At 48.9% G+C, this 22,178-nt stretch overlaps 1 pseudogene; it reads right to left on the reverse strand.

Moving 5' to 3' along the window:
* On the reverse strand, positions 1-22,103 carry LOC140902987 (phospholipase A2 inhibitor and Ly6/PLAUR domain-containing protein-like; annotated as a pseudogene).
* Between the last annotated feature and the right edge of the window lie 75 nt (positions 22,104-22,178).

A 22,178-nucleotide genomic window follows, 5' to 3' on the forward strand; every position in this document is an offset into this window, starting at 1 on the left:
TTCAGCCAATGCACAAAAGGAATCCGCAATCTCCCCCAAAGAGAAGCAGCAGCCCGTGGCTGCTGAAGGGAGGTGCACTGCAGCCCGGCACGGAGCAGAAGGGGAGGATGCCAGGCCGGGGCTCAGGGCTCCCCGATGCCTCCACCGGCCCTGGGAGCTGGGTAGCACTTGGCCTGGCTCAGGATCTCCGGCACGCCCTGGGCGTATTTCTTCACCAACGCTCTCTTCACGCAGGCGCCAGGGGAGCCACATCCAGCCGCAGTCATCCTCAGTTTGATGTCACCTGGACAGGGGAGAGACGTGATCGGGGGCTCCCAATTCTCCCCCCCGACCCTCATGAGGTCTCTCACACACTCCCCTCCCAGTAGGACTGCACCCGGCTCTGCAGGCAGACTGGGGTCTAGTGCTCAGAGCAGGGGGCCTGGAACAACGTGAGAACATAACAGAGGAACGGCCCTCCTGGGCCACCCCAAAGATCCATCTAGCCCAGTATCCTCTGGCCAATGCCAGGTGCCCCAGAGGGAATGAACAGAGCAGGGAATCATCCAGTGATCCATCCCCTGTCGCCCATTCCCAGCTCCTGGCAAACAGAGGCTAGGGCCACCATCCCTGCACATCCTGGCTAATAGCCACAGATGGACCTGTCCTCCAGGAACTTCTCTAGTTCCTGTTTGAACCCTGTTATAGTCTGCACCTTCACAACTTCCCCCGGCAATGAGTTCCACAGGTTTCTTGTGCGTTGTGTGAAGCAGTACTTCCTTTGGTTTGTTTTATACCTGCTGCCTGTGGTGACCCCTCGTTCTTATGTTAGGAGGAGTAAATAACACTCCTTCTCTACTTCCTCCACACGCTTCAACCTCGATCGTATGCCCCCTTAGCCGTTTCATTTCAAGGTGAAGTTACTGAGACATGAGAGGATTTTATCGCATGACAGCTCACTTTGTTTAAGAGCCTTTGGTGAGGCATGCTTTCTGAAAATCTAAGTACACTATATCCACGGGATGCCCCTTGTCCACACGCTTGTTGACCCCCTCAGAGAATTCTTGTACATTGGTGAAGCGTGATTTCCCTTTACCAAAACCATGTTGACCCTTCCCCAACAAATTATGTTCATCTATGTGGCTGACAGTTCTCTTTTTTCCTATAGTTTCAATGAGTTTGCCCAGTACCGAAGTCAGACTTATTGGCCTGAAGTTGCCGGGATCACCTCTGGAGCCCTTTTTAGAAAATTGGAGTGTCATTAGCCGTCCTCCAGCCAGTTGAGACAGAAGCTGATTTAAATGGTAGGTTACAAACCACAGTTCGTTGTTCTGTAATTTGACGTTTGAGTTCCTTCCGAACTCTTGGGCGAATCCCATCTGGTCCTGGTGACTTATTACTGTTTAATTTATCAATTTGTTGCAAAAACTCCTGTAATGACTCCTCAATCTGGGACAGTTCCTCAGATTTGTCACCAAAACGGAATGGCTCAGGTATGGGAATCTCCCTCCCAGCCTCAGCCGTGAAGACCGATGCACAGAATACATTTACTTTCTCTGCAGTGGCCTTATCCTCCTTGGGTGCTCCTTTGGCATCTCAGCAAGTAGGACTCCAGGGTTCTCTCTGCAACTCTGCCAGGGGAGTGGAGTCTAGTGGGTCAGAGCAAGGGGGGCTGGGACTGAGCCAGGACACTTGGGCTCCACCTTGTACCCTGTGTTCAGACCCCGCCCCCATCTGGAGAACTTATCCAGTGTTAATATCCCAGATTCCTCAACATAATGGTCCTCGGCGCCGGTGCAGACCAAGAGCTCCTTCTCCTTCTCCTGCCAGCCATCTGCCCCCATTTTGAAGAATGACGGGCACTGCCGGCCGTTGGGGACAGAGCTCACAGTTGGCACTGAGAAGAGTCAGACACACACAGTCAGCCAGGGGTGGGGATTCACCACACGCTGGGCTCGATCCCAGCTACGGGAAGGGAGTGGGGTCTAGTAGTTAGAGCAGGGGGGCTGGGAGCCAGGACTCCTGGGTACTCTCCAGGCAGGTATGGCCAGAGCACGGCTCTAGGTTTGCAGCAGACACACACCTGGGATGGCCCCGGCGTTGCAGCCGTCGGTGTCACAGCAGGCGATGTTCACCCGCACGGTGACATTGTGTGCGTAGGTCAGCGAGAAGGGGCCGGGCTCACAGTTCTTGGGCTCCAGGCACGATTTACCCATGTAGGAGAAGGAGTTTCTCTCTGTGGAAGGGAAACAGAGCATCACCTCTGAGCTCCCCAATGGACCCCCAGCTGCTCCATCCTCCCCTTTTGTTCCATCCACCCCACCCCCAACTAATCTCATCTTCCCCCCCTCCATCCCCGATAAAATCCTCTCTTCTGTCTGATCCTGGGCCCACAGTCACCCACTGCAATTCCCTTCTCATCCCATCCCCTGTCTATGACATTACCTTTCCAGACGGAGCAGTCCCTGCTCCTGGAGAGGAGCACAGTCTATTGTTTAGAGTAGGGGCAGGGGCTGGGAGCCAGGACTCCTGGGTTCGACTCCTGGCTTCAGGAGGACAATGGTGTCTACACTTAGTAGGAATCTTCTTTCACTCACCCAGCCTGAACTCAGCCACGACAGTGACGCAGGTCCCTTCCGAGGGGGCGCAGGGCTGCAGGGGGCCGGAGCATGATTGCTCTTCGGACGCACACACCTCGCATTGCAGGGTGCTCCCTGGAGGTTGGAAAAATCCCTTCTCAGTACAAACCATGGCTCCCCACCCCTCCCCAGGCAGTGCCCGTGGGCGAAATACCACCACCAACCAACTGTGGAAGTTGTTACCATCAATGCCTCCTCACTGAACGTGTGGGCAGGCAGATCTTGGAGAAATGCCACCTGCTTTTGCAGTAGTTCTGCCCAGTTCCATTTAACTCTCCGGATGGGGAAAGGCATCTTGCTAGCTGGTCATTTGTATCTTACTCAAAACCACAGACAAGTCTGTTTCCTGCCTGAGTGTCTGTGGCTAGAATACATTTTCAGCTGCTGACGTGGCTATCTGGGGTGCAGGTTGTGCCTGCGAACAAACCCCACACGTCTGTGCAAACAGAAAAAAAAGAATTTGGCTGCTCTGAAGAGGTTTCTGCCTGTGAACCTTTGCGGTGAACCTTTCACACACACACACATTCACACACACACACCCTGCTGTCACTCTCTGCTCCAGGCCTCTGCCTGGGATTGTTTAGTCTGCAGAAGAGAAGAATTAAGGGGGATTTGATAGCTGCTTTCAACTTCCTGAGAGGTGGTTCCAGAGTGGATGGTTCTAGACTATTCTCAGTGGTGGAAGAGGACAGGACAAGGAGTAATGGTCTCAAGTTGCAGTGGGGGAGGTTTAGGTTGGATATTAGGAAAAACTTTTTCACTAGGAGGGTGGTGAAACACTGGAATGTGTTATCTAGGGAGGTGGTAGAATCTCCTTCCTCAGAAGTTTTTAAGGTCGGGCTTGAGAAAGCCCTGGCTGGGATGATTTAATTGGGGATTGGTCCTGCTTTGAGCAGGGGGTTGGACTAGATGACCTCCTGAGGTCCCTTCCAACCCTGATATTCTATGATTCTATTATTCTAATTACCCTGTAAAGTATCTACCATCCTGATTTTCCAGAGGTGATTCCTTTACTTCTATTAAAGGTCTTCTTGTAAGGAAACTGAATGCTTTTTCATCGTTCTAAGATCCAAGGGTGTGGGTCTGTGGTCACCTATGCAATTGGTGAGGATTTTTACCAAACCTTCCCCAGGAAGTGGGGTGCAAAGGTTGGGAGGATTTTGGGGGGAAAGACATGTCCAAACTACGTTTCCCAGTAAACCCAGTTAAAGTTTGGTGGTGGCAGTGGAAATCCAGGGGCAAAGGATAAAATTAATTTGTACCTTGGGGAAGTTTTAACCTAAGCTGGTGAAAGTAAGCTTAGGAGGTTTTCATGCATGTCCCCACATCTGTACCCTAGAGTTCAGAGTGGGGAAGGAAACTTGACATACTGCATTCCAGCCGAGTTATTTTGTAATGGTGGAAATGAGAAAGGAAGCAATTTGTCAGCAGCAGTGTGGCCGTGACATTGTCCATTTTTATGGATGGTTTTGTGAGCAAGTCGTTTTTAGGTGAGGGGAAACTTGGGGTACCCAAGACACATCAGACTGCTGCAAGGGGTACAGCTGTCTGGAAAGGTCGAGTGTCACTGGCCTAGATCAAAGGCATGGCAAAGGTAGAACACTGTGTTTGGAGTTTCGATTTCATGAAAACCAATGGACCATCGTATGGATTTCCTTTCCCTGTCTCCTGTTTAATGGAATAACAACCATTCACCCTGAGCACAGCCCTGGGACTCACTGACCCAGCAAAGACGCCCGGCGATGCTAATGAAGAACTTTAGCACCAGAAAAGTGTCCACTCCAAAGCCGGGGACCATCCTGTCCTGTCAACTCTCTTCTTCCGAATTTGATTGGCCAAGTTCACCCTTGCCACTGATGCCTTCACACCTCCATCATGCATGCAAAAACTCTGGACTGGCTGAAGAGATCCCATGATCGTTAACTCTTTCCTGTCTAGAGCTTGGGAGAGTTACAGTTCAGTCAGTGAACATAAGTTTTTAATTGAAGGAGGAGAGAAAGAAAACCAATTCATGCACTTTGGTTTTTTCCAGAGCTTTCCTCTGGAAACATCACTTCAACCTCCAAATGCCTTCCCCCGCTTTTGCCAGGGTCCCAGGTGGGAGGAAGGGAACATTATCCCCAATCTTATAAACAGGGAAACTGAGGCAGAAAGAGGCGGTGTCAGACTCAGAGCCACGAATACAGCCAAGGAGTCAGATTTCAGAGTAGCAGCCGTGTTAGTCTGTATCCCCAGAAAGGACGGGAGTACTTGTGGCACCTTAGAGACGAACCAATTTATATGACTTTGTTAGTCTCTAAGTTACCACAAGTACTCCTGTTCTTTTAAGCAAGGAGTCCTAATTGCTGCTGGCTTCCAGCCTATTCTAGACCCACCCCCTCCCTGACCTGGGGATAGAACCCAGGAGTCCTGGCTCCCAGAAATCAGACCATGTGAGTCAGTGCGATGGTGCAACAGTGTCCCCTCCTGGCCAAGCAGGGCGCGGTCCCGGCTCACCCAGCTCAGCGCGGCCCTCACGCTAGTCCCTGTGCCCAGGAATCTGCAAAACCCTCTCTGCTGCTCAGCCCTTTTCTCCCTGCACTCCTTGGGCCAGCGTGGGGTACATACACCCCAGAAGAGACCCCCCCACTCCCTCCCAGAGCCTGGGAATGATCCCAGGAGTCCTGGCAGGAATCTCAGTGCAGGGGGCAGGGGAACATTTCCAAGCAGGATGACAAGGGTGGGGGACGGTTTTCCTGGCTCCTGAGAATTGTCTGTGATTTCCAAACGTTTCCTGCTCCTCATCGGTGCCCGGCTCCATGTGCCTAGGGGCGGATGGGACTCCCCTGTGACCAGCTGAGCAGACAGCAGGCAGAGGGGTTGGGGCGCCCACATGGTGGCCGGGCATTTTCTGCAGTGACCAGAGCAGGCAGGCAGGCAGGTTCAGAGAAGCAGAGAACCATAGAAGATCAGGGTTGGAAGAGAGCTCAGGAGGTCATCTAGTCCAAACCCTGCTCAAAGCAGGACCAACCCCAACTAATTCATCCCAGCCAGAGCTGTGTCAAGCTGGGCCTTAAACACTTCAAAGGATGGAGATTCCACCCCCTCAGAAACGACTCAGAAGAACGCAGACCGCAACAAACATCGATATGATGCTAGAGTGCGTTCCCAGGAACTCCAGCCGGGGGACAGAGTCCTGCTGCGAAATTTGGGTATTGCCGGCAAACACAAGATAGCTGACGGATGAAAGGCAATACCTTACCTGGTGATGGAAAAGCTGGGAGATCTGCCAGTCTACAAGATCAAACCTGAAGACGGTCCAGGGCAAATAAAGACAGTGCATAGAAACCTTTTGCTCCCTGTGGGGGAATTGGTAAGCACCCCTTATGAGATGGGCCATGACAGGGCAGTCGGCCAGAACAGAAGAGCTAGACCAAAGCTGCCATCCAACACAGACAGCGGGACCCGGGCAGCTAACTTACCCCTATTCTGCACATCTGAGAGTGAGTCTGAGGAGGAAGACACAACCCTGGTGTATCCTGGGATGGAGACAAGATTTCAGTCTCGATCAGCTGAACGAAATGAAAGTTCTCCCTCTTCCGCCCTAAACCCCATAGCGGAATTATTTAGGCCCATTTCCGACACCCCTGTGCCGCTGATGACACACACAGGTTATTGGACAGTGGACACACAGGTAGAGGATGTCCTGGGCACCTTGGACCCTCCAGCGTTAGAACTAGGAGTGCAGGGGCCTATGCCAGTAGCCAAGGGACCCTCAAAGGAAGCCTCTCCATCCATCACTCAAGAGGATGTTCCCCCTACCTCGGCAACAGAGATTCTCAATAGACGAGACAAGGTGATAAGACCAGTAAAATGGTTAACTTATGATGCACCTGGGGTGACTAGTGAGGAGCCAATACATTTAGCACACAGGATTGTGGAAGCTCAAGTGGGCTTCCTGAGGCCCTTTGGAGGAAACCAATGAGTTGGTATAAAGGGAGTGTGATTTGTCGGGACGACAAATTCTCGGCTGGGGGGAGGATGTAAGCAGAGCCAGGATGAGCTCCACCCTGACATCTGGTGGTGAGGTGTGGCAAGTTGTGGAAAAGAACTTCAGGGGCCGATCTCATTTGCATAGGCACATCCACCCCGCCTAGAATGAGGCCATAGCTGCCCAAATGGTCACTTTGGCTGTTGTGGGATCCCCAGTGTCTCTGTTATTGGGGCAGGAAGAATAACTTGCTATTACCCTGATTATGGGAACTGTGCTTGGAACTGTACTTGGCCATTTGTTATGATGGAGGGACTCACCATCAACAAAGTAGCAGTCGCTAGGGAAGGGACATGGGTGCCAAAACTCTGTGACTGGAGAGAGGCTTGAGACAGGTATTAGTACCTGGTGGTGTGGGCCCCTTTGTGAGGGCCTGAAACACCAGTTGCACCTCTGTCTGTCTCTCTCCACTGTGGAATGTCAGAGCTAATTTTGGGTCTATTAAGAGTCTTGCTACAGGTACTGTGCTGAATTCACTTTGGCCTTATGGTGCACCAGCACTAAGGCTCCCACTACTTTGAGCTGGAATCACTGAGCGCTGTGTCAAGTAGTGGGGAGCCGGAAGATCTAGAGTGCAGCGGTGCTGATCGTGGACAGGCTGGCGGAGCCGTTTGTGAGACAGCGAGGCGAGCTGTGCGGAGCGGAGCTGTTCGTGAGACGGCGAGCTGTGCAGAGCGGAGCCGTTCGTGGCGGAGCGGAGCCGGTCGTGGTGGAGTGGAGCGGAGCCCTGTGGGGCAGTCAGCTTCAGGTCACGTAAGGTGCCCCTTACCTCTTTCCCCCACACACAGGCACATTTTTAGCCAGACTGGGGAGTAACACTCTGCAGATGAACTTTTGAACTCTGGGGCTGGACTTTTTGGACTTTGGGTGATTTGTGGATTGCTGGACTCAAGACGTTTGGGTTCTGGGACTCAAGAACCCGAGGGAAAGGATGTGGCCCAATTTGCTGGGGTGGGTCTTTGCTCATGGTTTGGTTAATGAACACTAGTTGTGGTGTTTTCCCAATTTAATGCTGATGTCGTTTACCTCATGTTATTAAAGATTCTCTGCTACACCGAGACTCTGTGCTTGCAAGAGGGGAAGTATCGCCTCTTTGAGGTGTCCAGGGGGTGTGTAAGATTTTCCCAGGTCACTATGTGGTGGCTCGAGCCAGTTTTCCATTTGCTTTGATGAGAGGGAACCACTGTGTACTGAACCCGGCCCTTGCTGCTATCAACTTGGCCTGGCAGAAGGGTTACATACGCATCATCACCTTTGGAACTGTGCGCTAGGAACGTGTAGTCCCGGAACTCTTTGCCAATAAAGGTCTTAACAAATATTGAAAGACATTCGTCACCCTTAAATTCCCAGGATTTTTCTGGCTTTAGGGACATCGCAAAAATGTAATTGGGCACATGCAACCCAGTCTCCTGCGTACATTGAAAATCATAAAAAATATACTTTTCTGAGGATTCGGGCTTCCTAAGGCTGTCCATAAAACAGAGGTGACTGTCTATATCTCCAACGACCAAACCCTGACCCTGCTTACAGCGCCTCCCTTTACACCGGTGCCGCTTGTCCACGTACGACGGACACTGATCACACAAAGTTTTAGACAGGCATTCAACTGGTTTTTTTTGATGCACAGTTGACATGTCTGTCTAAACACTCTTTGGGCCGACAAAACAGTCTACAGCTAGGACACCTCAGGAGCACCCCCACGCCAGAACCCCATAGTAATGTTCATCATGCAACAGGATGAAATAAGTCTTAGGGTAAAACCCCAGCCACCTTTCACTGCATACAGCACCACCTCCTAAATGCTGTTCAAACTTTGCTACGTCACTGAGCAGAACCTTCTCTGGATCTGACCACCCCAGTTTCTCATGCAACTTTCTAGCCTCTGCTAACAATTCCGCATCCGTAGGTTTATGACCGGCCATGACGGACAAGAGCCCACCCGCAAAACATAGAAATTGGTACCAGTGTAAGTCAGCTCTACTAAACATTGTCTCTTTTTTGGAATAATTTGACTACTAAGGATAGAATTTAAAACTCTTCGAGCGCCCCCACCCCTATTTTTTACAACTGTCACAATGAGGCGCAATGTCCCATCGACATGCAATTCTCTATCGCTCTGTAGCAGCTTTGAGGTCTGGTTTAAGAAATCCTCAGCGGACAGCTCATCCCTACTTCTTCTGACTGAAAACAAAGGGTCAGTTCAATGACGGCTCTCTAAACATAACTGTACATAATCATCAGGGCCTACCCTACCATTAATGTCATCGAGAACTAGCTGTATCCCTCTGTGTATGGCTTCAACAACCTCTTCAGCTTCAGCTGAATTTATTTCCTCAAGATTGACAAAACAAAACTCCTCACAATACACTGACCCCCCAAATCTAGGTAATTCACGTTGCCAACTTCTCACTCTCTCCATATAGATCTCTGCATTTTCAGGGTTACTTGGGGGTTCCTCTACAGAACCATCAGTGGCATCTTCTACATCCCATACTAATTGAGAGTCAGACTCTGAGACGCCTCTGTGAGGGTCATTGGGAGTAGATGGGGCCCCCGTCTAGAGAGCCCTCTGGGGAATTTTCTAAACCAGAGTCTGATTTCGCCTCCCCATTTTCAGACATGCCAGTTGATGCCCCCTACCGGAGGCTCTCATCTTTTTGGGTTTTTTTCCTCATTACCTCTTTAGCCCTTTTTAAAATTTTTACAGCGACCCTGGCCTGGAACTTTTTGGCAGCCATCTGTTTATCCCCCAAGCGCTGTCCGCCCTTTTGTTTACACATGAGCTGACGTGCACCCTTCAGGGTACCCCTTTCCACACCTAGTCATGCCTGATCAGAGCCACCCTTTCCAGACCCCCTTTCTTTTAGGCCCCCTGAGGATTCAGCATCCATCAGTTTTCTGAACAAAGCATCGTATTTTTTCCAAATCTTTTGAGAATGCTGTTGTTTTAGACCCCCCGAGGATACAGCGTCCATCAGTTTTCTGAATGAAGCATCAAACTCTTCCAAAATACGAGAATATGGGGGATCTGTGACAAGCTTATGGTTTTGGGAGAATGGCTTATCAATCCTTGGTTTTTTGTTCACAACCCCGAGAGCGCCTGCTCCGGGTTTGGAATGTGTGTGTTTCTGGGCACATTCAGAGCCCCTAGCGTGCGTGCTCTGGGTTTGTGAACGTGGGCGTTTTCGCTCACAGTTTTCTCAGGGCTCGGTGTGGCGGTGGCCGCTGAGGAACTGGAGTTGTGTTTGCATGGGTGTTTTTTACCAGAGTGTTTGTTTTGTCCTTGGCTTTGACGTAAATGAGGTTTGGACTGGCCTGATGCTTCATCTGCTCTCTTGTGCTGTTTTGCCTTGTTAAAGGTCTCAAAGCAGATTCCTGGTTCTTTGGTGGTTCTCGGGGTTGTGTCCTGGTAGCTCCCACTACAGCCTTGTCAGAAGGGCTGCACCTGACTGATTGGGACGGGGGGAAAAATGCATTTTGTACAAAAACGTAACTTTGCCAGCTTTCTCACCCACACCTATGTATTTACTTAAAATACAAAACCTCATAAATTAACCAGACTGTCAAGGTTCCTCCCCCACTCTGAACTCTAGGGTACAGATGTGGGGACCTGCATGAAAAACCTCCTAAGCTTATCCTTACCAGCTTAGGTCAAAACTTCCCCAAGGTACAAAATATTCCACCCGTTGTCCTTGGACTGGCCGCTACCACCACCAAACTAATACTGGTTACTGGGGAAGAGCTGTTTGGACGCGTCCTTCCCCCCAAAATACTTCCCAAAACCCTGCACCCCACTTCCTGGACAAGGTTTGGTAAAAAGCCTCACCAATTTGCCTAGGTGACTACAGACCCAGACCCTTGGATCTTAAGAACAATGAACAATCCTCCCAACACTTGCACCCCCCCTTTCCTGGGAAATGTTGGATAAAAAGCCTCACCAATTTGCATAGGTGACCACAGACCCAAACCCTTGGATCTGAGAACAATGAAAAAGCATTCAGTTTTTTACAAGAAGACTTTTAATAAAAAATAGAAGTAAATAGAAATAAAGAAATCCCCCCTGTAAAATCAGGATGGTAGATATCTTACAGGGTAATTAGATTCAAAAACATAGAGAACCCCTCTAGGCAAAACCTTAAGTTACAAAAAAGATACACAGACAGAAATAGTTATTCTATTCAGCACAATTCTTTTCTCAGCCATTTAAAGAAATCATAATCTAACACATACCTAGCTAGATTACTTACTAAAAGTTCTAAGGCTCCATTCCTGGTCTATCCCTGGCAGAAACCAGCATACAGACAGACACAGACCCTTTGTTTCTCTCCCTCCTCCCAGCTTTTGAAAGTATCTTGTCTCCTCATTGGTCATTTTGGTCAGGTGCCAGCGAGGTTACCTTTAGCTTCTTAACCCTTTACAGGTGAGAGGAGCTTTCCCCTGGCCAGGAGGGATTTCAAAGGGGTTTACCCTTCCCTTTATATTTATGACACAGACTAATAAGCAAAATATATTTACCCAGCTTCATCCATCCATCCGTCACTGATACTGATGAATTTTTCTTTTCAGTTGTCTCTTTCCTTTTTCTTTTGAGGTTGTTTACCCCCTCACGTTTTGACCGTACTGTAAAGCAAACAACATTCTAATAAGACACATGAAACTATCTAGTAAACTTTAAAATCAAAAAATATTCATTAGGGTGTTTTTTCTATTTAAAAAAGTCATAGCTTTAAAACAAAATAATCCATTTCAGGGTGTACAAGCAACACAGGTTTTGAGTTTATTTCTACCGCTTTAAAAACAACCCCCACAAATATATATATATATATAATACATTTTAAAATACATCTCATTTTGCAAAGTAAAAACCCTGTTAATTGGAAACACACCATCACCATCACTTTGTAGACATATACTTTTTAAAAACCACCTATGTTTTACACATACACACACACACAGAGCAGTTTAAAACCCTGTTTGCAACAAAATACTTTTCAATAAAACCACATGCTTTTAAAGAGACCCCTGGTTGTTCTGTCCCCCGCCCCAGCCATGTGTGCTTGGAGCCTTTGGGTTAAAAAACAAGCCAAAATGTTAGTTAGTATTAGCCCCCAAATCCCTATTCATCCTATGTAATACCTGAAGTTATTAAGCAAAACTACAGTTAAAATGTTCTTTTTTTACCTTGGCCTGGTGATGAACTGCAACTTAAAGTTACTGGCTCCATGCTAAACAGATCACACTGCAATAAAGATAGGCACCATTATTTACTAAGACAGCATGGCCAAAGCATGGCATTATCTAATAAATATATATTTTTTTCAGAGTTAAAAACAGGGAACATACCTCCTCTTGCAGTCCAGCAGCAATTCAAGAGAGTTTCTGTTGAAAGAGAAAGTCTCCAAGCTATCTGAGGTTTTTAGACCATCCTAACTCTTTTGTTTCAAAATAGTTAGCAGGTTGATTGGATCACCCCTCCCTAGCATTCCCTTTTGTGATCTGGGGGGAATAAGTTTTCTGCACAATTGGCCTGCTTTTCTTTTTTAAGTTCAAATACATATTTTTCCCCCACCCCTGTAGGGCCTTCTTACAATAACCGTTTCAAGTGAGAGACCCTTTGCAGATATCAATGAATGTCTTGGGGCTTGTGTTTTTTGTTGTTGTTGTTTTTTTTAAACATGTGTCTTTCATGCTTAAAGTTGGGTGGGGTGGGGGTGCTTTCTAGAAAAAGTGCCCCATGGCCTTCACCCCACTCCTGGGTCATATTTAAACTGGCCTATAGCGTTCTGCCAACTCCAGGGGTTATATTTAAACTGTCCAATAGCATCTGCGAACTCCTGAGGTTTTATTTCATTTCATATTAATCAGAACTCACCATCCTCACCCACCCACCTCCCTGACGATGGGTGCACCCCCCCCCGCATCAAAATTAACCCTATGGCCACAAGGGTGAGTAATCACAGTCACTCTGGCTATTCAGTGAGGGGGGTGGTTAAACCCATTCAGTTCAACAGGATAAGTCAGCTCTATTGTCCTCAACCACATGTCTGAACAATCCCTGTTTGTTTTATTGTAAACACGTTTTTAGGATATTTTTTCCCCTTCCACAACATACATTTCAGCTTTTTTTTTTTTTTTTTTTTTTTGCTGTCAGTGGGTCTTTCTCTTACACAAAAGACACAAGAGCGAGGTGCTCACAAACAATTTTTTATTTAAAAGACATACAGCTCCTTTAAAACAAACCACAATACTCCATTAAAAAAAAAAAGAAAGAAAGAAAGAAAGAAAGAAAACCTTTAAACTCCCTTAAGGGCCAGAGCCGTTTTAACAGAAATACAGAGAGTCACAAAGCCCTTTTCAATAGATTTTTTTTTTAATTTACAGCTACCAAGTTTTATATCGCATGTTTGGCCCCTCGCCATTTTCTAACTTAATCCTTATAGATTTCTTACAAATAGCCATTTTCTTAAGCAGGGTTCTGTAACTTTTTGTGCGGACCAGCTGGTCAATATAACTCTCTAAGCAGGCATCTTCCGGTTTGGCCATTTTCTTTAAAACACAGCCAGGGTCTCCACTGAATTGCACAGCATTTATCAAGGTCACCCCTTGCGCTAAATGTTCTTGGGTTAGACACAGACAGTGCATAGCATAACCTATGGCAACCACAGTGGTTAATAAGCTTTCCAAACCCAGCTCAGCACACAGGCCCCGGAGCTGGCAGTTTATATCCACTGAAGTCCAAGTCACACAGTCATGGTGCCGCTGGCCTGGCACATCTATGACACAGCCCTCACAATCTTCAAAAAGCTTTTCCCTGAGACAGTGATTAAGAACAGCATAAACAGCAACGCGTACAATAGTCCGCATGACTTTTTTACGCTCACGACGTGACACTGGCTCAGTCAGTTCCATGCCAAGCCTCCTCCTAAACTCCTCCTAGCCGTCATCCTCAGAGTCCTCTTCAACATTTTGTATCGGCGTTGAGCAAAAACAAGGGGGGCCCAGTTCATCCTTGCCGCTTGGTGCAACGCTGTCCAGGGTCTCCGGGTCCTCTAGAACGGCATCATCGAGCTGTCGAGAGATTTTTTTCAAAAAAGGAACAGCGTAAGCACCCCACTGCTTGGTTTTTGATTTACACAATCCCTGGTTCCTAGCCCCCCATTACACACCCCCACCCCGACCGTCACCTCTTAAACATTCATTTACCTGAGCCACGTCCTTTGCAGTCACCTTGTCTGCCCGTAACTCCCCCAAGCCATGATCACCTTCCACCTCTCGGGGGGTGGACAACAAGAGGCCATCACGCTCATCACGGTGCCTCACAAGCAGCCGGGTTTCGGGGTCCCGTGTGTGCATCAACGGTTGGGCCAAAGGGCTCCCCTCAGTTGCCCCCGTCTCCTCCTTGGAACTCTTGCTGATGTAACGCTTTCTCTGCGGTTTGTCGAAGGCCCTTGGGGCTAAAACAAAGTCCGAAGTTCCCACAGGGGTGGTGAAGGAGTCCATGTTTCCACGATTTCTAAAACACGTGCTCTTGGTAAAAGACAGCCTCTTCTGCCCGACGCTGGGACTTATGGGGTGATGGTGCTGCGTTCTGATTGGCAGAGGGGGTCATATGCCCCTCTTCTGGGTGGTTCACCCCATCCCAGAACCTGCCCTATTTTGGTCAAATCTGCTCTCGGGGCGGCCTGATTGGCAGACGTTGGTGGGAGGAGGAGTTGTTAGAGGGGTCACACTAATCATTTCCAGATGGGTCACCCCACTCCGGAACTCATCCTGATTGGTCAGATCTCCTCTTGGTCCTATAGGGACAAAACCCCTCCTGATTGGTAGAGGGTGGGAGGAGGAGTTGTTAGAGGGGTCACAAGACCCACTTCCGGGGAGGACATACTGCCCTGAAACTCGCCCTGATTGGTCAAATCTCCTATTGGGGGAAGTCCTACTGGGGCGAAACCTCTCCTGGTTGGTAGAGGGCAGTGGGAGAACTTGTTAGAGGGGTCACATGACATACCTTGCTTCCGGTCTTGTGGCAGCCTTGACCCCGGAAGCAATACCCCATTGGGGTGGGACTTCCGGTGGGAGCCAGAGGTCAAGGGCTAAGTGGTCAAGGGGCGGAGTTAGGGTTTGATTGACTGTAGGGCCATTATACTACTAACCTCACTGGCACCTGACCAAAATGACCAATGAGGAGATAAGATACTTTCAAAAGCTGGGAGGAGGGAGAAAAACAAAGGGTCTGTGTCTGTCTGTGTGATGCTTTTGCTGGGGACAGAACAGGAATGGACTCTTAGAACTTAGTAACAGGTTTCAGAGTAACAGCCGTGTTAGTCTGTATTCGCAAAAAGAAAAGGAGGATTTGTGGCACCTTAGAGACTAACCAATTTATTTGAGCATAAGCTTTCGTGAGCTACAGCTCACTTCATCGGATGCATACTGTGGAAACTGCAGCAGATATTATATACACACAGAGATCATGAAACAACACCTCCTCCCACCCCACTGTCCTGCTGGTAATAGCTTATCTAAAGTGATCATCAAGTTGGGCCATTTCCAGCACAAATCCAGCACAGTGATCCATCCCCTGTCGCCCATTCCCAGCTTCTGGCAAACAGAGGCTAGGGCCACCATCCCTGCCCTATAGCCACAGATGGACCTGTCCTCCAGGAACTTCTCTCGTTCCTGTTTGAACCCTGTTATAGTCTTCGCCTTCACAACATCCCCCGGCAATGAGTTCCACAGGTTGACTGTGCGTTGTGTGAAGCAGTACTTCCTTTTGTTTGTTAAAAACGTGCTGCCTGTGGTGACCCCTCGTTCTTATGTTAGGAGGAGTAAATAACACTTCCTTATTTCCTTCCTCCACACCCTTCAACCTTCTCTAGACCTCGATCATATCCCCCTTAGCCGTCTCTTTTCCAGGCTCAATAGTACCACTCTTATTAATCTCTCCTCATATGGCAGCCGTTCCATCCCCCTCATCATTTTCGTTGGGCTTTTCTGAAGCTTTTCCAATTCCCTTATCTCTCTTCTGAGAGGGGGCGACCACATCCGCATTCAGTGTTCTACTTGTGGGCATCCCATGGATTTATATTGAGGCAACACGCTCTTTTCTGTCCTATTCTCTGTCCCTTTATGAATGATTCCCAGCATTCTGTTCACTTCTTTCACGGCTGCTACAAATGGAGTGGATGATTTCAGAGAACTCTCCACAATGACTCCAAGATCTTTCTTGAGTGGTAAAATTTGACCCATCATTGTATATGTCTACTTGGGATAACGTTTGCCCATGTGCATTACTTTGCATTCATCAACATTGAATTTCATCTGCCGTTTTGTTGCCCAGTCACCCTGTTCTGAGAGACCCTTTAGTACCTCTTCACAGTCTGCTTTGGACTTCACTATCTTGAGTAGCTTTGTATCTTCTGCAAATTTTCCCACCTCACTATTTACCCTTTTTTCCAGAACATTTCGGAATATGGTGAATAGGACTGGGCCCAGTGCAGATCCCTGGGGGACTCCCACTATTTACCTCTCTCCCTTCTGAAAACTGACCATTTCTTCCTACCCTTTTTTCCCTATCTTTTAACCAGTTACTGAGCCATGAGAGGATTTTATCCCATGACAGCTCACTTTGCTTAAGAGCCTTTGGTGAGGGACGCTTTCTGAAAATCTAAGTACACTATATCCACGGGATCCCCCTTGTCCACACGCTTGTTGACCCCCTCAGAGAATTCTAGTACATTGGTGAGGCGTGATTTCCCTTTACCGAAACCATGTTGACCCTTCCCCAACAAATTATGTTCATCTATGTGGCTGTCAGTTCTCTTCTTTCCTATAGTTTCAATGAGTTTGCCCAGTACCGAAGTCAGACTTATTGGCCTGTTGTACCTGGGATCACCTCTGGAGCCCATTTTAGAAATTGGCGTCTCATTAGCCATCCTTCAGCCATTTGGGACAGAAGCTGATTTAAATGGTAGGTTACAAACCACAGTTAGTAGTTCTGTAATTTGACGTTTGAGTTCCTTCCGAACTCTTGGGCAAATCCCATCTGGTCCTGGTGACTTATTACTGTTTAATTTATCAATTTCTTGCAAAAACTCCTGTAATGACTCCTCAATCTGGGACAGTTCCTCAGATTTGTCACCAAAACAGAATGGCTCCGGTTTGGGAATCTCCCTCCCAGCCTCAGCCGTGAAGACTGATGCAGAGAATTCATTTACTTTCTCCGCAGTGGCCTTATCCTCCTTGGGTGCTCCTTTGGCATCTCAGCAAGTAGGACTCCAGGGTTCTCTCTGCAACTCTGCCAGGGGAGTGGAGTCTAGTGGGTCAGAGCAAGGGGGGCTGGGACTGAGCCAGGACACCTGGGCTCCACCTCGTACTCTGTGTTCAGACCCCGCCCCCATCTGGAGGACTTACCCAGTGTTAACACCCCATAATCCTCAACACAATGGTCCTCGGCGCCGGTGCAGGCCAAGAGCTCCTTCTTCTTCTGCCAGTGATCTGCCCCCGATTTGAAGAATGACAGGCACTGCCGGCCGTTGGGGACGGAGCTCACAGTTGGCACTGAGAACAGTCAGACACACACAGTCAGCCAGGGGTGGGGAGTCACCACACCCTGGGCTCAATCCCAGCTCAGGGAAGCGAGTGGGGTCTAGTGGTTAGGGATGGGGGCTTTGGGCTGGCACCCAGGACTCCTGGGTTCTCTCCAGGCAGGTGTGGCCAGAGCAGGGCTCCAGGCTTGCAGCAGACACACACCTGGGATGGCCCCGGCGTTTCAGCCGTCGGTGTCACAGCAGGCGATGTTCGCCCGCACGGTGACATTGTGCGGGTAGGTCAGTGAGAAGGGACCGGGCTCACAGTTCTTGGGCTCCAGGCACGACTTGCCCGTGTAAGAGAAGGAGTTTCCCTCTGTGGAAGGGAAACAGAGCATCACCTCTGAGCTCCCCAATGGACCCCCAGCTGCTCCATCCTCCCGTTTTGTTCCATCCACCCCACCCCCAACTAATCTCATCTTCCCTCCGACCCCCGATAAAATCCTCTCTTCTGTCTGATCCAGGCCCCACAGCCACCCACTGCAATTCCCCATCTCATCCCATCCCCCGTCTATGACATTACCTTTCCAGACTGGGCAGTCCCTGCTCCTGGAGAGGAGCAGAGTCTATTGGTTAGAGTAGGGGGAGGGGCTGGGGGCCAGGACTCCTGGGTTCCACCCCTGGCTTCAGGAGGACAATGGTGTCTACACTTAGTAGGAATCTTCTTTCACTCACCCAGCCTGATCTCTGCCATGACAGTGATGCAGGTCCCTTCCGAGGGGGCGCAGGGCTGCAGGGGGCCGGAGCACGATTGCTCTCTGGACGCACACACCTCGCATTGCAGAGCGCTCCCTGGAGGTTGGAAAAATCCCTTCTCAGTACAAACCCCGGCTCCCCATCCCTCCCCAGGCAGTGCCCGTGGGCGAAATACCACCAAGAACCAAGAGGTGGCGCTGTGGGAGTTGTTACCACCAATGCCTCCTCACTGAACGTGTGGGCAGGCAGATCTTGGAGAAATGCCACCTGCTTTTTCAGCAGTTCTGCCCAGTTCCATTTAACGCTCTGGATGGGGAAAGGCATCTTGCTAGCTGGTCATTTGTATCTTACTCAACACTGCAGACAAGTCTGTTTGCTGCCTGAGTGTCTGTGGCTAGAATTCATTTTCATCTTCTGACGTGGCTATCTGGGGTGCAGCTTGTGCCTGCGAACAAACCCCACACGTCTGTGTAGGCAGAAAAACAAGAATTCAGCTGCTCTGAGGAGGGGTTTCTGCCTGGCTTTGCGGTGAACTTTTCACACACACACACACACACCCCGCCGTCACTCTCTGCTCCAGGCCTCTGCCTCTCAGAGTTACGTCAGCTCAGCCACACTCGACTTCAGCCCACTTTTCATCACTAATCCTGCCAATTCTCTTCTTCAGAATATGATTGACGCTTGTTAAGACTCTGGATAGATTGCTGTGTGCCTCCAGCAAGTGATCCCAGGAGCATCAACTCTTTCCTCTCCAGAGAGTGGGGGCCTTAGAATTCATAATGTGAGCATAAGGCTTTTTAAGAAAGAAAGAAAGAAAGAAAGAAAGAAAGAAAGAAAGAAAGAAAGAAAGAAAGAAAGAAAGAAAGAAAGAAAGAAAGAAAGAAAGAAAGAAAGAAAGAAAGAAAAAGAAATTTTCCCACTTTGGTTTTTTTCGAGTTTTCATGTGGAAGCATCAATTAAACCTCAGAACGCCTTCCCCTGCCCCTTCTATGTCCCTAGATGGTAGCAAAGTGATCTTATCCCCATCTAAGAAATAGGGAAACTCAGGTAGAAAAAAGATGTGTTCAATTCAGGGTTAGAAGAAAGATAACAGCGTGGAAGTCCTCACTCCTGACACCCAGCCCACTCTAACCCACGAGACCCCACTCCTCTTTCCGAGCCACGGACAGAACCTGGGAGTCCTGATTTGCAGCCATCTCTGCTCAAACTCACTACACCCCAGCCCTCTTCCACAGCTGGGGAATGAACCCAGGAGTCCTGGCAGGAATCTCAGCGCTGACAGGCAGGGGAACATTTCCAAGCAGGATTACAAGTGGATGGGGGTGGTGCTCCTCATCAGGATGACCCCAAGCCTGGGCGAGAGCTGGAGGAGGAATGAGAAGAAGGAAGGACAGACGGACTCAGACCCGCTGGCCAGACCCCTAGCGTTGGCTGTGGGAGTCCCAAGCTCCAATCCCTGCTCTCCCCGAGTCAGCCGGGGGACGTGGCCCCGGGTTTTCCTCTCACTGCTTTTACCCACAAATTCCATCCTGACCCCAGAATCTGCTATCGACAGCGGCACGTTCCCCAAGTGAATTCCCGACCCCACCACCTGGCTCCCTGTGCCTGGGGACGGACGGGACTCACCTGTGGCCAGGAGAACGGACAGCAGGCAGAGGGGCAGAGCCACCCACATGGTGCCCGGGTGTTTGCTGCAGTGAGCAGAACAGTGAGGAAGGATCTGGCTGTGGTTTTATCCGGCAGGATGGCAAATACCTGCCCCCTGGGGGATCAGCTGGGGCTGCCCCATGACATCCTGGTGGACCCGGAGATGGGAGATTTCACAGCCTTGCATGTGACACTGGCTGATCAGGTGATGCCAATGTGTACTGATGCCAATTCCCTTGTGCATTAGTGGAGATCAGTGGTTCTCAGCCAGGGGTCCGTGTACTCCAGGGTACACACAGGTCTTCCGGGGGGTACATCAGCTCATCTTGATGTTTGCCTCATTTTACAACATGCCAGATATAAAGCACTAGTGAAGTCAACGCGAGCTAAAATTTCCTGACACAATGACTTGTTTGTGCAGCTCTATGTACTGTCCACTGAAATGTAAGTGCAATATTTATATCCCAGTGGAGTTATTTTATAATTACACAGTGGAAATGAGAAAGGAAGCTATTTGTCAGTCACGATGTGGCCGTGACACTTATGTATTTTTAGAATAACATAAGAAAGGACCTGTCATAAATATAAAGGGAAGGGGAACCACCTTTCTGTCCCCGGTGCTGTAAAATCCCTCGTGGCCAGAGGCAAAACACTTTCACCTGTAAAGGGTTAAGAAGCTAAGGCAAACTTGCTGGCACCTGACCCAAAATGACCAATGAGGAGACAAGATACTTTCAAATCGGGAGTGAGGGAAACAAAGGGACTGCTTATCTGTGTGATCTTTTGCTGGAACAGCTCAGGAATGGAGTCTCAGAACTTCTGTTAGTTAGTAAGTAATCTAGCTAGAAATGCGTTAGATTTCCTTTTGTTTAATGGCTGGTAAAATAAGCTGTGCTGGAGGGAATGAATATTCCTGGTTTGGTGTCTTTTTGTAACTTAAGGTTTTGCCTAGAGGATTCTCTATGTTTTGAATTTGATTACCCTGGAAGGTATTTACCATCCTGATTTTACAGGGGTGATTCTTTCACCTTTTCTTTCATTCAAATTCTTCTTTTAAGAACCTGTTTGCTTTTTCATTGTTCTGAAGATCCAAGGGTTTGGGTCTGTGTTCACTTGTACAAATTGGGGAGGATTCTTATCAAGCCTTCCCCAGGAAAGGGGGTGTAGGACTTGGGGTGATATTTTGGGGGAAGACGTCTCCAAGTGGGCTCTTTCCCTGGTCTTTGTGTAAGACGCTTGGTGGTGGCAGCGTACGGTTCAAGGACAAGGCAAAGTTTGTACCTTGGGGAAGTTTTTAACCTAAGCTGGTAAGAATAAGCTGAGGGGGTCTTTCCTGCGGGTCCCCACATCTGTACCCTCGAGTTCAGAGTGGGGAAGGAACCCTGACAGGGCCACACTGGGTCAGACCAAAGGTCCATCTAACCCAGTATCCTGTCTTCCGACAGTGGCCAATGCCAGCTGCCCAGAGGGAATGAACAGAACAGGTAATCAAACATCAAGTGTTCCATCCCCTGTCATCCATTCCCAGCTTCTGGCAAACAGAGGCTAAGGACACCATCCCTACCCAGCCTGGCTAATAGCCATTGATCGCCCTATCCTCCATGAATTTATCTAGCTCTTTTTTGAACCCAGTTTACTTTTGGACTTCGCACATTCCTCTGGCAAGGAGTTCCACAGGTTGATGGTGCATTATGTGAAAAAACACTTCCCTTTGTTTTTTTAAACCTACCGCCTCTTAATTTCATTTGCTGGCCCCTAGTTCTTATGTTATGAGAAGGAGTAAATAACACTTCCTTATCTACTTTCTCCACACCACTCATGATTTTCTAGACCTCTCTCCTATCCCCCCTTGTCCGTCTCTTTTCCAAGCTGAAAAGTCCCACTCTTATGAATCTCTCCTCACGGAAGCTGTTCCATCCCCCTAATAATTTTATGACCCTTTCCTGAATCTTTTCCAATTCCGATATCTCTTTTATACGCTGGGGTGACCACATCTCCACACAGTTTTCAAGAATGGGAGTAGCATGGATTTATATAGGGGCAATATGACATTTATTGTCTCATTATCTCTCCCTTTCTTAATGATTCCCAACATTCTGTTCTCTTTTTTGACATGCACTGCGTACTGTGAACTATCCACTGTGACTCCAAGATCTCTTTCTTGACTGGGAACAGCTAATTTAGACTCCATGTCTGGTTTTGGAAGCAAGTAGCTTTAAGTGAGGGGAAACTTGGGCTATGCAAGACACATCAGACTGCCACAAGGGGTACAGCGGTCTGGAAAGGTCGAGAGCCCCTGGCCTAGATCAAAGGCATGGAGAAGGTAGAACAGTGTGTTTGGAGTTTCGATTTCATGAAAACCAGTGGGCCGTGGTATGGTTTTCCCTTCCCCGTCTGCTGTTTTAGCGGAGTAACAACCATTCACCCTGAGCACAGCCCTGGGACTCACTGACCCAGCAGAGACGGTGGAGGGATGCTAATCAGGAACTTTAGCACCAGGAAAGTGCTGAGTCCAAAGGCAGGGGCCATCGTGTGTGCTGACCAACGCGTTCCTCCCTCCCCGCATCGAAGGCAAAGCCCACGTGGGTGGGGGCCCTGCCAGTT

Source organism: Lepidochelys kempii, chromosome 24 (genome assembly GCF_965140285.1).
Source record: "Lepidochelys kempii isolate rLepKem1 chromosome 24, rLepKem1.hap1, whole genome shotgun sequence".
Taxonomy (NCBI): domain Eukaryota; kingdom Metazoa; phylum Chordata; order Testudines; family Cheloniidae; genus Lepidochelys; species Lepidochelys kempii.